At 44.4% G+C, this 13,244-nt stretch overlaps 1 long non-coding RNA gene across 1 annotated transcript in view; it reads right to left on the bottom strand.

Moving 5' to 3' along the window:
• Window positions 1-13,244, bottom strand: part of LOC114670071 (uncharacterized) — a 33,343-nt gene that overhangs the window by 14,117 nt on the left and 5,982 nt on the right. The window contains exon 2 of the long non-coding RNA XR_013397867.1: window positions 3,857-3,937. This is a non-coding gene — a long non-coding RNA (uncharacterized LOC114670071). The remainder of the gene's footprint in view (window positions 1-3,856; window positions 3,938-13,244) is intronic.

Consider the following 13,244-nt stretch of genomic DNA (forward strand, 5'->3'; position numbering starts at 1 on the left):
GGAAGTAACTTTAATCAAAGCTAATTTTTTAAAAAAAATCTTCGAAAATTTAATTAAATCACCTGAAATATTTAGGTAAAAATGAAACTATTTATGATTCTACTGAACACTGTAACCAGACCAACAAATGCTGTGTTGCTTATATTAAAAAAGAGCAGGCCAGGTGTGGTGGCTCAAACCTGTAATCCCAACACTTTGGAGGCTGAGGCTGGAGGATCACTTGAGCCCAGGAGTTTGAGACCAGCTTGGGCAATATAGGGAGACCCCATTTCTATAAAAAATTTTAAAAAAGAATTAGCTGGGGCTGTGATTGTGCCACTGCACTTCAGTCTGGGTAACAGAGCGAGACCCTGTCAGAAAGAAAGGAAAGAAAAGAAAGGGAAGAAAGGGAAGAACAGAAGGAAGGATGGAAGGAAGGAAGGAAGGAAGGAAGGAAGGAAGGAAGGAAGGAAGGAAGGAAGGAAGGAAGAAGGGAGGGAGGGAGGGAGGGAGCAATGAAGGAAGGAAGGGAGGGAGGAATGGAGGGAGGGAGAGAGGGAGAGAAGGAGAGAGGGAGAGGGAGGAAGGGAGGGAGGGGAGAGAGAGAGAAAGAAGGAAGGAAGGAAGGGTATCTCACTTTATGTAGGTTATAACTAGACCTACATTTATGCAAACTTGAGACTACGCATTGCTTAATATTGTCAACCATGGTTCCTCAGCAACCACATGCAATTGTTGTGGACCCCGTGCTCACCAGAGCAGCTCTGGAATCACACATTGGATCATGAAGACAAGTAAGAAAATGGACACTAGGCAATTCTGGGAAGTGATACTTCATTATACAAGAATCTATTGTAACCCTGCTTAAAAGAAGGGTGTGAGAAGTTAATACGTGTCTTTGCTCTTCCCTACTCAGGTCCCCCTTACATACAGAGGCAGCATCTGTCTCCCACGGAGCAGCTCCACCACAAACCTCTGTGGTACTGAGATAGTGGCACAGGGCAGGTGATTTGTCTGTGTAGGGGGGCTTGGGGAGTGTTCCCAGGGCCCAGGTATCATCAGAATCCAGAGCAAATGTTTCAGGGTCCTGCCTTGCCAGCACCAAGCCCTGCTTCATGACGACTTAGAAACCCGTATGTTCTTGCCTAAATGGCATGTGTATGTGTGTGCACATACGCCTGCAGTAAGAGGGACCCTGTAGGGAAGGCGTCCCCCTGAGAGCCTCTCACTTTGGGCAAAGTCTAAGGGCAGTGGCCCCTGGAAGAATGGACTTGCCATCCTCTAGATGGGGACGCCGTGGGTGAAGTAGCTTTGGGTGGGGATGTACAGATCAGGAATTCAGATGTGGAAATGTTGACTTTGAGGTGTCTTTTGGTTATCCAGAGGAAAGTAGGCAGGCAGCTGTATAAAGGAGTCTGGATTTTGAGACAGAAATCTCAGCAGGAGATAACAGATCTGTGAGTCATTAGTGGGTGGATGTCCTATGATGCCTTCTGCCTGGAAGATACCACAAATGGATGAGTGTGATGTGAAAGAGAGAGTCCAGGGGCTGGATCCTAGGGCACGAAACCCAAAGGCTGAGGACAACACCCATTAGGATAAATACTAACAACAACAAAAAAAAAACAGTAAACAACAAGTGTTGGCAAGGATGTGGAAAAATTGGAACTCTTGTGCATGGCTGGTGGGAACGTAAAACAGTGCAGCTGCTACAGAAAACATTATGGCAGTCTGGGCATGGTGGTTCATGCCTGTAATCCCAGCACTCTGGGAGGCGGAGGCAGGCAGATCACCTGAGATCAGGAGATCGAGACCAACCTGGCTAACATGGTGAAACCTTGTCTCTACTAAAAATACAAAAATTAGCCAGGCATGGTGGCACACGCCTGTAGTCCCAGCTACTCGGGAGGCTGAGGCAGGAGAACCGCTTGAGCCCAGGAGGCAGAGGTTGCAGTGAACCGAGATCATGCCTGGGTGACAGAGTGAGACTCTGTCTCAAAAAAAAAGAAAACATGACAGCAGTTTCTCCAAAAATTGATTATATGATCACAATATGATTCAGCAATGCCACTTCTGGGTATATATACAAAAGAACTGAAAGCAAGAACTCAAACAGATATTTGCGCATTCATGTTTACAGCAGCATTATTTGCAATAGTCAAAAGATGGAAACAATCCAAGCATCTGCTGATGCATGAGTGGATGCACAAACTGACACATCCACACAGTAGGATATTATTCCACCTCACAAAGGAAAATGACACATGTGACAATATAGAAGAACCTAGAAGACATGCTAAGTGATATTCTCCAGACACAAAGGGACAAATACGGTATGATTCCACCAAATGAAGTCCCTCGCCATCAAATTCTTAAAGTCAGAAAGTCGAAGAGTGATCGCCAGGGGCTGGGGAGAAGGGGAATGGGGAGTTATGGTTTAATGGGGACAGACTTTCCATTTTGCAAGATGAAAAAGGTCTGGAGATGGATGGTGGTGGTGGCTGCACAACATTGTGAATGTGATGAATATCACTGAACTACACACTTAGAAATGGCTAAGATGGTAAATTTCATGTTATGTATATTTTACCACAATTTATATGTTAAAATAGAGAGAGAAAGAGATTTTAAAAAGGGTTGAAAGAGTTGAAGAGTCGGGGACAAGGTCAGGGACAATTGACAAGGACAGAGAAGGAGGAACCAGCATCAGTGTGACTCTGGCCAAAGTCACGCTCCTCCCTGCAGGCCTGCAGCTCCCTGTCCAGCTCAGAAAGTCTCATGGCATGTTGCACCAAGCGGATGTTACTCCTGGTCATTGTCATTCCTTGAATGTCCTCCGACTTTGGACTTTGGATCTCAGTCACTGTCCACTGCACTCACTCTGTCCACCTCAGTCAATAAGTCACTCTTCCTTTAACCCACTCACTCATCATTTCAATACTTGTGTGCAAAGAATTCTAAACTTCACTCTCTTGTGCGTTCCTAATATGTTCAGTTTTGTCACCTCCTCCCTGCCACCCAAATGGCAGATTATTTCTTTTCAAAATGAATGGTGCATGAATGAATGAATGAGGTGGTCCATGAATAAGGAAGTGTCTTCGTTTTGCTCTTCTCAAGTCTGCTTTTGACACTATCATGCCCATGGTTGGGGCTTGCCCTGTAGAAGGAAGAGCAGAAGGACATGGGAGAAGAGAACAAGAGTGCTAGTTAGTAGATGTGGGGTCTTGCTCAGAAATAATAAGTAGAGTGAGTGTTTCTCAGGAGGTTAATGCACCACACATTTCAGTATCTGAATGGCAGCTCTTATTTAAGACTATATAGATGTGAGGAAAATGAATGCCTGCCTTAGTTCTCTTCAGAGATTGTCAATGAATCTATGTGTGGCATCTCTAGACCCACGGGGACATCTTTAAGACATAGTCCAAGAGCTGAATTTTAACACGGGGTCTCAGGTTGCATGGTCTGAGTTAAACACAGGGGAGGAGTGGGTTAAAATGGTTAACACATTTGTGAAATGATCCTCAATGCTTTTAAGTACCAGCATGTTGTGGTATATATTACATGTCAACTTGACTGGGCCACAGGTTGCCCAGATATTTGGTTAAACATTATTCTGGGTGTGTCTGCAAGGGTGTTTCTGGATGAGAAATACTCAAATTTATACACTGAGTCAAGAAGATTGCCCTCCCCAATGTGGGTCAGCCCCTTTCGATCCACTGAGGGCCTGAATGGAAAATAAAAAAGACTGAGTTCTCTCTGCCTGGCTGTCCTTGAGCTGGGCCGTTGGTCTTCTCCTGCTTTCAGATTTGGACTTGGACTAGAACCACATCACCAGCTCTCCTGGATCTCACACCCATAAACTCAGACTGGAACTTACACTATCAGCTCTCCTGGGTCTCTAGCTTGCCACCTGCGGACCTTGGGACTTCTCAGCCTCTGTAATTGCAGGAGCCTATTCCTTATAAGAAGACATAAATCTCATTATATACATATTATTATATATACGTACAGTCATGTGCCATGACATTTCAGGTAATGAGGCACCTCACATACAACAGTGATTCCATAAGAGCATAATGAAGCTGAAATGTTCCTATTGCTGAGTGATGTTATAGCTTGTCACAATGTCACAGCATAAGCACTTTATTTTTGAAATCAATGTAGTGTAGCCTGAGTGTACAATGTCTACAGGCCTACAGTAGTGTGCAGTCCCGTCCTAGGCCTTCACATTCACTCACCACTCACTCACTGACTCACTCAGAGCAACTTCCTGTCTTGCAAGCTTCATTCATGGTTAAACTCCCTATACAGGTGTCTTATTTTTTATCTTTCATGCTGTATTTCTACTGTACCTTTTCTACGTTTAGATACACAAATACTTATCACTGTGTTACAGCCGCCTACTGTATTCAGTACAGTCCCATGCTGTACAGGTCTGCAGGCTGGGAGCAATAGGCTGTACCACACAGGCTTGGTGTGGAGTAGGCTACACTAGGTGAGTGTAAATGCACTATGATGTTTGCACAAGGATGAAATCACCTAACAACCCATTCCTCAGAATGTATCCGTTAGTAAGCAATGCATGACTGTACACACCACACACACACACACACACACACACACACAATTACAGGATATATAGATATAAGAGAACCAATAGGATATATATTATTTTTCTGGAGAACTCAGACTCATACACAGCATAACTGGTGGAGGTTTTATGTTGTCGTTGTGGTTGGCATTAATTCCCCAGTTATCATAATGTATGGAATTTTGATGGAGAAAAAAGTGCCCGATGCCCTCTGTGACCATGTCCTAGCACCTTTTAAACCAAGGAGCTGCTTGCACCAACATGACTCCAACGCTTCACAGAGCATGTTCACTGCCCAGGGACTCACATCCACATGGTCAAGGTGGTGTCAGGCTGGCAAAGCAAAATCATTGCTATTTGACTTTCAACTGTGAAATTTTGCAGTCATATTATGAGTCATTCCCCTTCACAATTGTCTGGCTTACAAACTCCTGGGAAGGTGAGAATGATTTAGACTTTATGGGGAGTATGCTAGGTTAATCATAAGAACTGGGCTGCTGTGAAGGCCGGTGGGGCATTGACAGATGGTGTTCGCTTCTCCCTTTCTGATTGTCCTTATTTGCAGCCTGACATTTCTAAAAAATAGATTTGCTTGGAGTTTTTGCACATTTACGAAATCCATTTGAAAACTTGATGGTTGGAGAATGGAAATGATTTTATGGTTGGGAAAGATTGTCCACAGATGTCTTAAAAGGTAATGGAATGGTTGCTAATTCTGCCTTCAGCAAGAGCCACAACGTCCTCCTATTAAATAAGCCAGCCCAGTTTAAGAAGAATTAGATGAAATCAAAATATAGGATCCACATCTGCCCATACATGGCAGCTTTTAATCTGCACGGGCGTTAGAAGTGGCGCAGTGACGGGAGGACCAGCTCCAGGGAAAATCCTCCTGCTGCCTGGTGGAACTGCCATTTTCAAATGGAGTCCTGATTTAAAAAAAAAATAAATAAAAATTAATTAGCAAAGGTCAATAATTACTGTATTACCATAGCTATAATGTACAATTTTTTGGCCCATACATTTGGGGAAGGAAAATGCATTTGATAAACAATAGCCATTCTCGGCCGGGCGCAGTGGCTCAAGCCTGTAATCCCAGCACTTTGGGAGGCCGAGACGGGCGGATCACGAGGTCAGGAGATCGAGACCATCCTGGCTAACATGGTGAAACCCCGTCTCTACTACAAAATACAAAAAAACTAGCCGGGCGAGGTGGCGGGCGCCTGTAGTCCCAGCTACTCGGGAGGCTGAGGCAGGAGAATGGCATAAACCTGGGAGACAGAGCTTGCAGTGAGCTGAGATCCGGCCACTGTACTCCAGCCTGGGTGACAGAGCGAGACTCCGTCTCAAAAAAAAACAAAATAAATAAAAATAAAAATAAACAATAGCCATTCTCTGAAGCCTTTCCTCGGAAGGTTTTCCTAGCTAGTTGGAGTGAGGTGGCCATTGCCATGTTTCCTGTGTTTTGTAGAGCCAGTCCTATCCATCTTTCACAGCTAGAAAACCTGGAGTGATCTCCCACATCCTTCTTAGGCTCAAGAACCTGCGCTGGCTCACTATTAACCACTGCATCGAGTTCAAACACTTTCTTGACTTCCCGATCCCTGCAGGTGCCCCTCTAGCATCTCCACTTTCAACTTAGTCTGATTTTCCACTCCTCCACTCCTTCCTGAGTCCCACCCTAGTTCCCCCTCTGCTCCATGTTGAGTCCTGATTCTTCCAGGATGCCTTCCCCAGCCATCCCAGCCCATGGAGTTTAATTCTCAGTTCCATTTTAGATTTATCTTTGCATTGTTTCATGGGTTCCTTCTTTCATGTTTTCATTTGTCTGACAGATGTTTATTCAGCACCTTCTAGCTGCAGAAATAATTGCACACCAGTGTAATGTCTGGAAAAAAAAAAAAAAAGACTTGCATTGGGGGCCAATGATAGGAGTTGCATAGAGCAGCCACGATGCTGGTGACATTTCACAAAGACCTGGCTCTCCAGGGGAAGGGCGGTTTCCATGAGATGCAAAATAGGCCACTACATACCAGGTCTGGAGGTCAGGAGAGAGGTGAGCACTGGCTTTTGAAGTTATTATGAGAGAAATCAATGATTGATATTAAAGCATTTGAACAACTCTAAAGCACTACATGAGGGTTATAAGATTCTACACCTAGTGCTATGTAATCCTTTCCAAAGGAAGCTAACGATTTGAACTCCTGCTGTGGTTAGGGGTTACTGTGGTAGGCATTTCCATTGACATTATCACAGTCAATTGCAAGCCTTCCTGGTAAGTCAGGTATTATCATCTCCATTTCACAGACAATAAAACTGAGGCTCTGTATAGCTAAGAAACGTGCTAAGGCCACAGAGCTAGGACATGACGGAGCTAGGATGACTCCAGGTTCATCTTTGGAGTTCCTCCTGGGGTGCAATGAGTCTTCTCGCGTCGTGCCACCAAAACAAACTGAGGAATTTAATCATTTAAAGGTTATTTTTGGCTCCATAACAAATGCAAGTTGAGGTCTGTTGGCAGAGTCTGGCTCAAAGGAAGCTACAATTCATCAGTTCCAATCACTGAACAAAGAGTTCAGGGACAGCCTGAAAACACTGGATGCTGCTATTGACCCTGGGTGGAGAGGGAGTGGGAAACACGCCTGGAAAAATTGGCATTTGGTTGCTAATTAAAACATTTTTAAAGATCTTATTATCAAAATACCTATTGAGGTGGACATTCAAATCATTTTACTTACGGCTTATGGATCACATTGCTTAAGAACGGAGTAAAACGTGGATGCACGAACATTTTGTGAAAGTGTCATCATTAAACTGCGTCAGATGATGTGTCCATTGTTTTCATTTCTCTGTTATTAAGGGTTTAGGGAAAAAAAATTTAAAAAGAATTTTAAATAAACTCCCAAACCTTCAGTTTCCAAAATGAGATTTAGAAGTTTTGTCTTGGTAAATACATACTTTGCAGCGATTATTGGATCATTTTGATTTCTGGGGACATGATTTAGAAGCACTGCATTTGTGGAAAGCGCGTGTTTAACACCTTTGTGGTTTGAGGGTCCCCTCATCTTTCTTCATTTTCCCTGCTCTCTTGTCTTTGTGCTGATTTTTCATCAAACCCAGTGGCACAGGAACCAGAGCCCGCTCCCATCACTCTCCGGGTGCTTCTGTCTCTAAGTGCCCGTTTTTTCTTCTGAACATCATGATGTCATCTATCAAACTTCTAAACAGGTTCCCACTTTGCCTTCTAAGGCTGAGTCTTGGTGCTTCATTTTCCACAGCAATCCCAGAATTAGAGAACAATTAATGATGTCCGCTTACCGGCATCATTTTCAAAATAGTTTCTGTTACTGAGAATCTTTGCAGGAGAACGACAAAGGTGCAAACACAGACCTTTTCTCAATAAGCTTCAGAACCAGGATAGGCCTTTTGATAAATGCTTTCTGGTAGTTGTCTTTAAGGGGCTAATTTTTCAAGCTTAAAGAGGGAGAGAGAGAGAAAGATCTTCAATTTTCCAGGTAACTAATGACTTAAATGGAAGAAAATGAATAATTTAATAAAAAATATTTTGGCATGTCTTAAGTCATGTACATTTGGTTCCTGTACCAGGTCCCTCCCTCCGTGATGAGCAAAGGTATTTTCATTTGGCAGATTAGGCTATTTTTGAATTCTACTTATTATACTAAATTGAACGCCATATTATGAAATCCATTTCAACTTTTATGGACATCCCTGCCTCCTCCAGGGGCTTCTTTGGGCATTTGGTTTATTGGGGAAGAGTCATTTATTCCCTGCAACGATGCCCACGGTGCTGGCACATTACAGCAAAGAAAATAAGCCACAAAATTCAAGTTCTTATTGCAGACTAGTATCAACTTACATGATTTTTTAAAATAATGGAAAACGTTAGAATACGACATCCTAGGGAAGGATAGAAGATTCTTGCATATCTAATCAAAATGTTATCATCCCCGAAACATATTCATCATATGACCTTTGTCAGCTGCTTCATAGTAAAGAAATCCTTTCAAAAAGGCAGAAGTTTCAAACGGAGCTTTACGGGCTGGAAGAAATTCACAGAAAAGAAATTGCATTTTCAACCAGAGAGCCTCAGTGCTAAGGCTGCACTGGGGAGATCACTATGACCCTCTTGCCGTTGTCTTAAACTGTCAAAGTTTGACTCCTCTTGGATTTTTGAACAATTCAAAAAAGATCCTTTCATAAACAGTTTCATAAACTACGACATATCTAATTCCTGGGCTTTGAACGCGGAGCTGAGTACAGCACAGGGAGCCTACTGAGAATTTCTCCTGAAACCATAAAGCAATCTAGGAGGTGAGTTACCACGCTGTTGACACAGGGAATGGAAATGGAAATTCTCTGGGAGTCTCTTCCGCCCCGAGTTCTACGCGCTGCTTTGCCTGATACTTGTTGATTGGTGTCGTATATCTTGGTGTTAGTATCCCATTTCAGAAATGTTCTGACATTATCTATTTGGAAGTTCGAAACACAGTGTAAAACTCCCAGTGCATTTGAGCACAGGTTTCAGTACAGCAATCACAACGCCCATTTCCACTGATGCAAGATGCAGGTTTGAACCACATTCCAATAGACTCCATTCCTAAGTCGATAGAAATCTGAAAGTCTTTCTGTGGCTAGCAGGGTTAGGAGGGGCTGACTCCTTCCTTCCCGAACACCACCTCATTCCTCTTATCAACTCTCCCTAGTGCTCAGCAACCAGGGGGCTGTGGCTGTGGAATATGTATGAAGAACAAATGATCAGGAAAAATGAGGTGGAAAAAATTTTTTAGATAGCAGAACTGAAAGGAAATGAAACAATGAGGATTTGAAAAATGCAATTGAATACAGGTTTAACCATTAAAAATGATTGCACGTCTCTAAAAGAGAGTAGAAATAAAATGGCTGGAATGTGTTTACTTTTTTAAAGATTCAGGCTCAGTTCACAAATGGCAAAGCACATTGAATCAAAACTGACCTTTTGCATTACTAGAATCTAGAGATTTTATTCATCTAAGAACCCACTGTACTTTGGAATTAGCCCGTGGACTTACTAGCATGGGGTGACCAGAAAAACTGTTAGATTGCTGATCCTAAAATCACCTTTAAATGCATATTTAGACTTCTTCCAATTTATTTTTATCACACAAGCATGGGTAGATGCCAAGGAGAATCCTCAGTTACTATGTCTAGCTTGTTAATAATCAAGTTATATTTTTCCAGTCATTGGCATTTTCAAATGCTGCAAACGAAAATCAAATTTGCAAATGTGACACATTCAGGGAAACTGTATCTACTATTTCCTTCTCAGACAAAGAAAGACAAGTTTTTAATCAGCAGTCAACTCTGCAGTCTTTGGAGTTGGTTTAAACTAAGTCAGCAACTCTGATTCTTTTATTTGAAGAACAAATAGCAGGATAAAATTCCTAAGCCCTAGAAATATACCATCATAACTTGCCACCCAAAGATTTCAAATTCCTCAATTGAAAAACGCTAACAGTCTTTTCTCTGTCTCCCTCTCTTTGTCCTTCCTCCCTTCCCTCCTCCCTCCTCCCTCCTCCCTCCTCCCTCCTCCCTCCTCCCTCCTCCCTCTCTCTCTCTCTCTCTCTCTCTCTCTCTCTCTCTCTCTCTCCCCCCCATATCTTTCCTTCTTCCCTTCCCCTCCCTAATCCTGTGTTCTTAGGAATCGGGAATATTCTTAGGAATATTGATGCTAGGAGATCACTAATTTTTTGTAAGGTTTGGTTTTGTCCATTTCATAGCTGAGTAGCCTTAGACAAGTAACTTGACATCTGTAATCCTTACTTTCCTCTTAGAAAATGGGTATAATGATACTCATCTCACAAAGCTGTGAGTTTTTTTGTTGTTGTTTTTGTTTTGCTTTGAGGTGGAGTCTTGCTCCATTACCCAGGCTGGAGTGCAGTCGTGTGATCTTGGCTCACTGCAACCTCCACCTCCCAAGTTCAAGCAATTCTCCTGTCTCCGCCTCCCAAGTAGCTGGGACTAGAGGCACACATCATTATATCCGGCTAATTTTTTTTTTTTTTTTTTTTTGAGACGGAGTCTCGCTCTGTCGCCCAGGCTGGAGTGCAGTGGCCGGATCTCAGCTCACTGCAAGCTCCGCCTCCCGGGTTCCCGCCATTCTCCTGCCTCAGCCTCCCGAGTAGCTGGGACTACAGGCGCCCGCCACCTCGACCGGCTAGTTTTTTGTATTTTTTTAGTAGATACGGGGGTTTCACCGTGTTAGCCAGGATGGTCTCGATCTCCCGACCTCGTGATCCGCCCGTCTCGGCCTCCCAAAGTGCTGGGATTACAGGCTTGAGCCACCGCGCCCGGCCCTTGTATTTTTATAGAGATGGAGTCTCACTATGTGGGTCAGGCTGGTCTCAAACTCCTGACCTCAGGTGATCTGCCTGCCCTGGCTTCCCAAAGTGCTGGGATTACAAGCGTGAGCCACCATGCCTGGTCAGAGCTGTGAGTTTTAGAAGGATGACACATGTAAAAATACACAGCACTGAGTGTCTACACACAGGAGACCCTTGTGTTGTTCCAGACTCTTGGTCACAAATAACAGAAACCCAGCTCACTGCTGTTTATTCAAACAAGAGAATTTGTTGTCACAGAGAAATGAGAAGCCCAGGGGTGGCTTTACACTTATGATCAGATCTGGTCATATCCAGGGGCTCGACAATGTGGTTTGGGCTCTGTTTCTATCTCCATGCAACTTCCCTCCCTGAAAAGATGGCCACCGGCAGCCCCAGAGCCACATGGTCCCTGCTTTGTGCCCCAGCAGGAAAACGCAGCTCCCTGCAATAACTGTACACCCACTCGGGCAGGAACTCTGAACAGTCCACCACTATGGCCGACGGGAGATTTGCTGTGCACGAAGAGACAGCAGAGCTTGCAGGTAAAAGCCATCAGCGTCCCCTGTGAGGCCCAGTAAATGTCAGCTCTCATTCTCCTACGGCTGCTACTCATCAAAGAAGCAATAAATCATAAATGACTCTAACACCTACTGCTGTGTGATCTTACCAGGTTACTCAACCACTCTGTTTCCTCCTTTCTAAAGCTGTGATCATGACAGTACTTACCTGATAGGGTTGCTGTGAGGATGCAGAAAGAGGATGGGTACAAAGCACCTAGCCCAGAGTCTGTCACTTAAAAAGTCATTGTCATTTTCAAATATGGTTACACATTTTTTTCCCATGGGGATGCATCCTGAGCGTTGGGCAATTTCGTCATCTTGTAAACATCACAGCAGACTTACGCAAACCTAGATGGAGTAGCCTATCGCTCTTAGGCGGCACACCTTCATGTACTGAACACAACAGGCTATTGTATCGCATAGTATTTGTGTATCTAACCATACCCAAGCCTACACAAGGTAATATGTTGCACTACGACATTATGATAGCTACAACTTCACTACGTGATAAGAATTTTTCAGTTCCATCGTAATCTTATCGGTACCACCATGGTGCAGGCAGTTCATTGTTGACCAAAACATCATTATGTGGCACATGACTGTATTATCATTAATTTCTACAAGTCCTATCTTTCTAGTTCTTTAGTATCTTAATGAATCTCCAATAAATGTGCTAATTAAGATTAATTCCTAAGACAAAGAACCAAGGCACAGACTTGCCAATGCTTTAGCTTGGCCTTGGGGCAGGGACAAGGCTAGGAGAGTGCCCTAGGTTGGCACCAAGTTGTCTCACTGTCCAGCCTCATGAAATGCGTCCCCTTGTCAACAGTCTCCCTGGAAAGCTCCAATGCACAGAGTCAGATCCACCAGGCACTTATTTAGTGGCCAGAAACTCCCTCTACTGCTTTGCAGAAGATGGAGCTGCAGGAAGCAGAGTACCCCCAGCCCCCTCCTCACCAGGGCCTCCCCAACCCAAACCATACACAGCTGGTAGATGAAGAGTTGCAAAGACTTAAGGTGAGACAGCATGTGAGTATGCAGTGCTCAGCACACAGGGCTCAGGGGCTGGCACACAGCAGGTGCACCATCCCCGTGAACAGGGAGGATACAGACTTGGTGGCTTACTACCTCATGGTGATCCTGCCCTTCTCACCCCTTTCCCTTCATTCCTGTATCAGACCTGTTCTCCAGGCCATGTGGGTGCATGTGACCGTGGCTGGGAAAGCACCTCATTCCCCTACCCACCATGATTGGTCCAGAGCTTGTCCTAATCATCCATGGTAGACCAATTGGAGTCCTTCCCTAAGATTCTTTTTGGGGGAAGCTGGGAGACAGCTTTGATGTGGTTTGATACACCAATACCATTGTGTATTTCAACTCTGGGGGCACAGAGCTGAAAGGATGTAAGCCTGGCTCCTGGGTGGGTAAAGCCTGCCTGGAGTTGGGGAAGATGAGAAGAGGAAGGCCTGGGGAGGGCCCAGAGAATGAGAGCTGAGCCCAGCTTCTGTGCCCTGGACTCCTCCTGCCTTTCCTTCTCTGGGCTGTAGTTCACTTTCTAATAAAGGTTCCTGTGGGGGTGGCGGCTTTGGTGTGGGCCTCCTTCACCTGCACCATGAGGAGTACCAGCAAAGGCCACCCGACATGCCCTCACCGAGAAATGAGCACCCTCGGCTTCACAACTTTCCCCTACCCCTGCCAGGAATGAAGATGCTGTCCTATTCCTGTCCAGTGGGTTCC

Source organism: Macaca mulatta, chromosome 9 (genome assembly GCF_049350105.2).
Source record: "Macaca mulatta isolate MMU2019108-1 chromosome 9, T2T-MMU8v2.0, whole genome shotgun sequence".
Lineage (NCBI taxonomy): Eukaryota > Metazoa > Chordata > Mammalia > Primates > Cercopithecidae > Macaca > Macaca mulatta.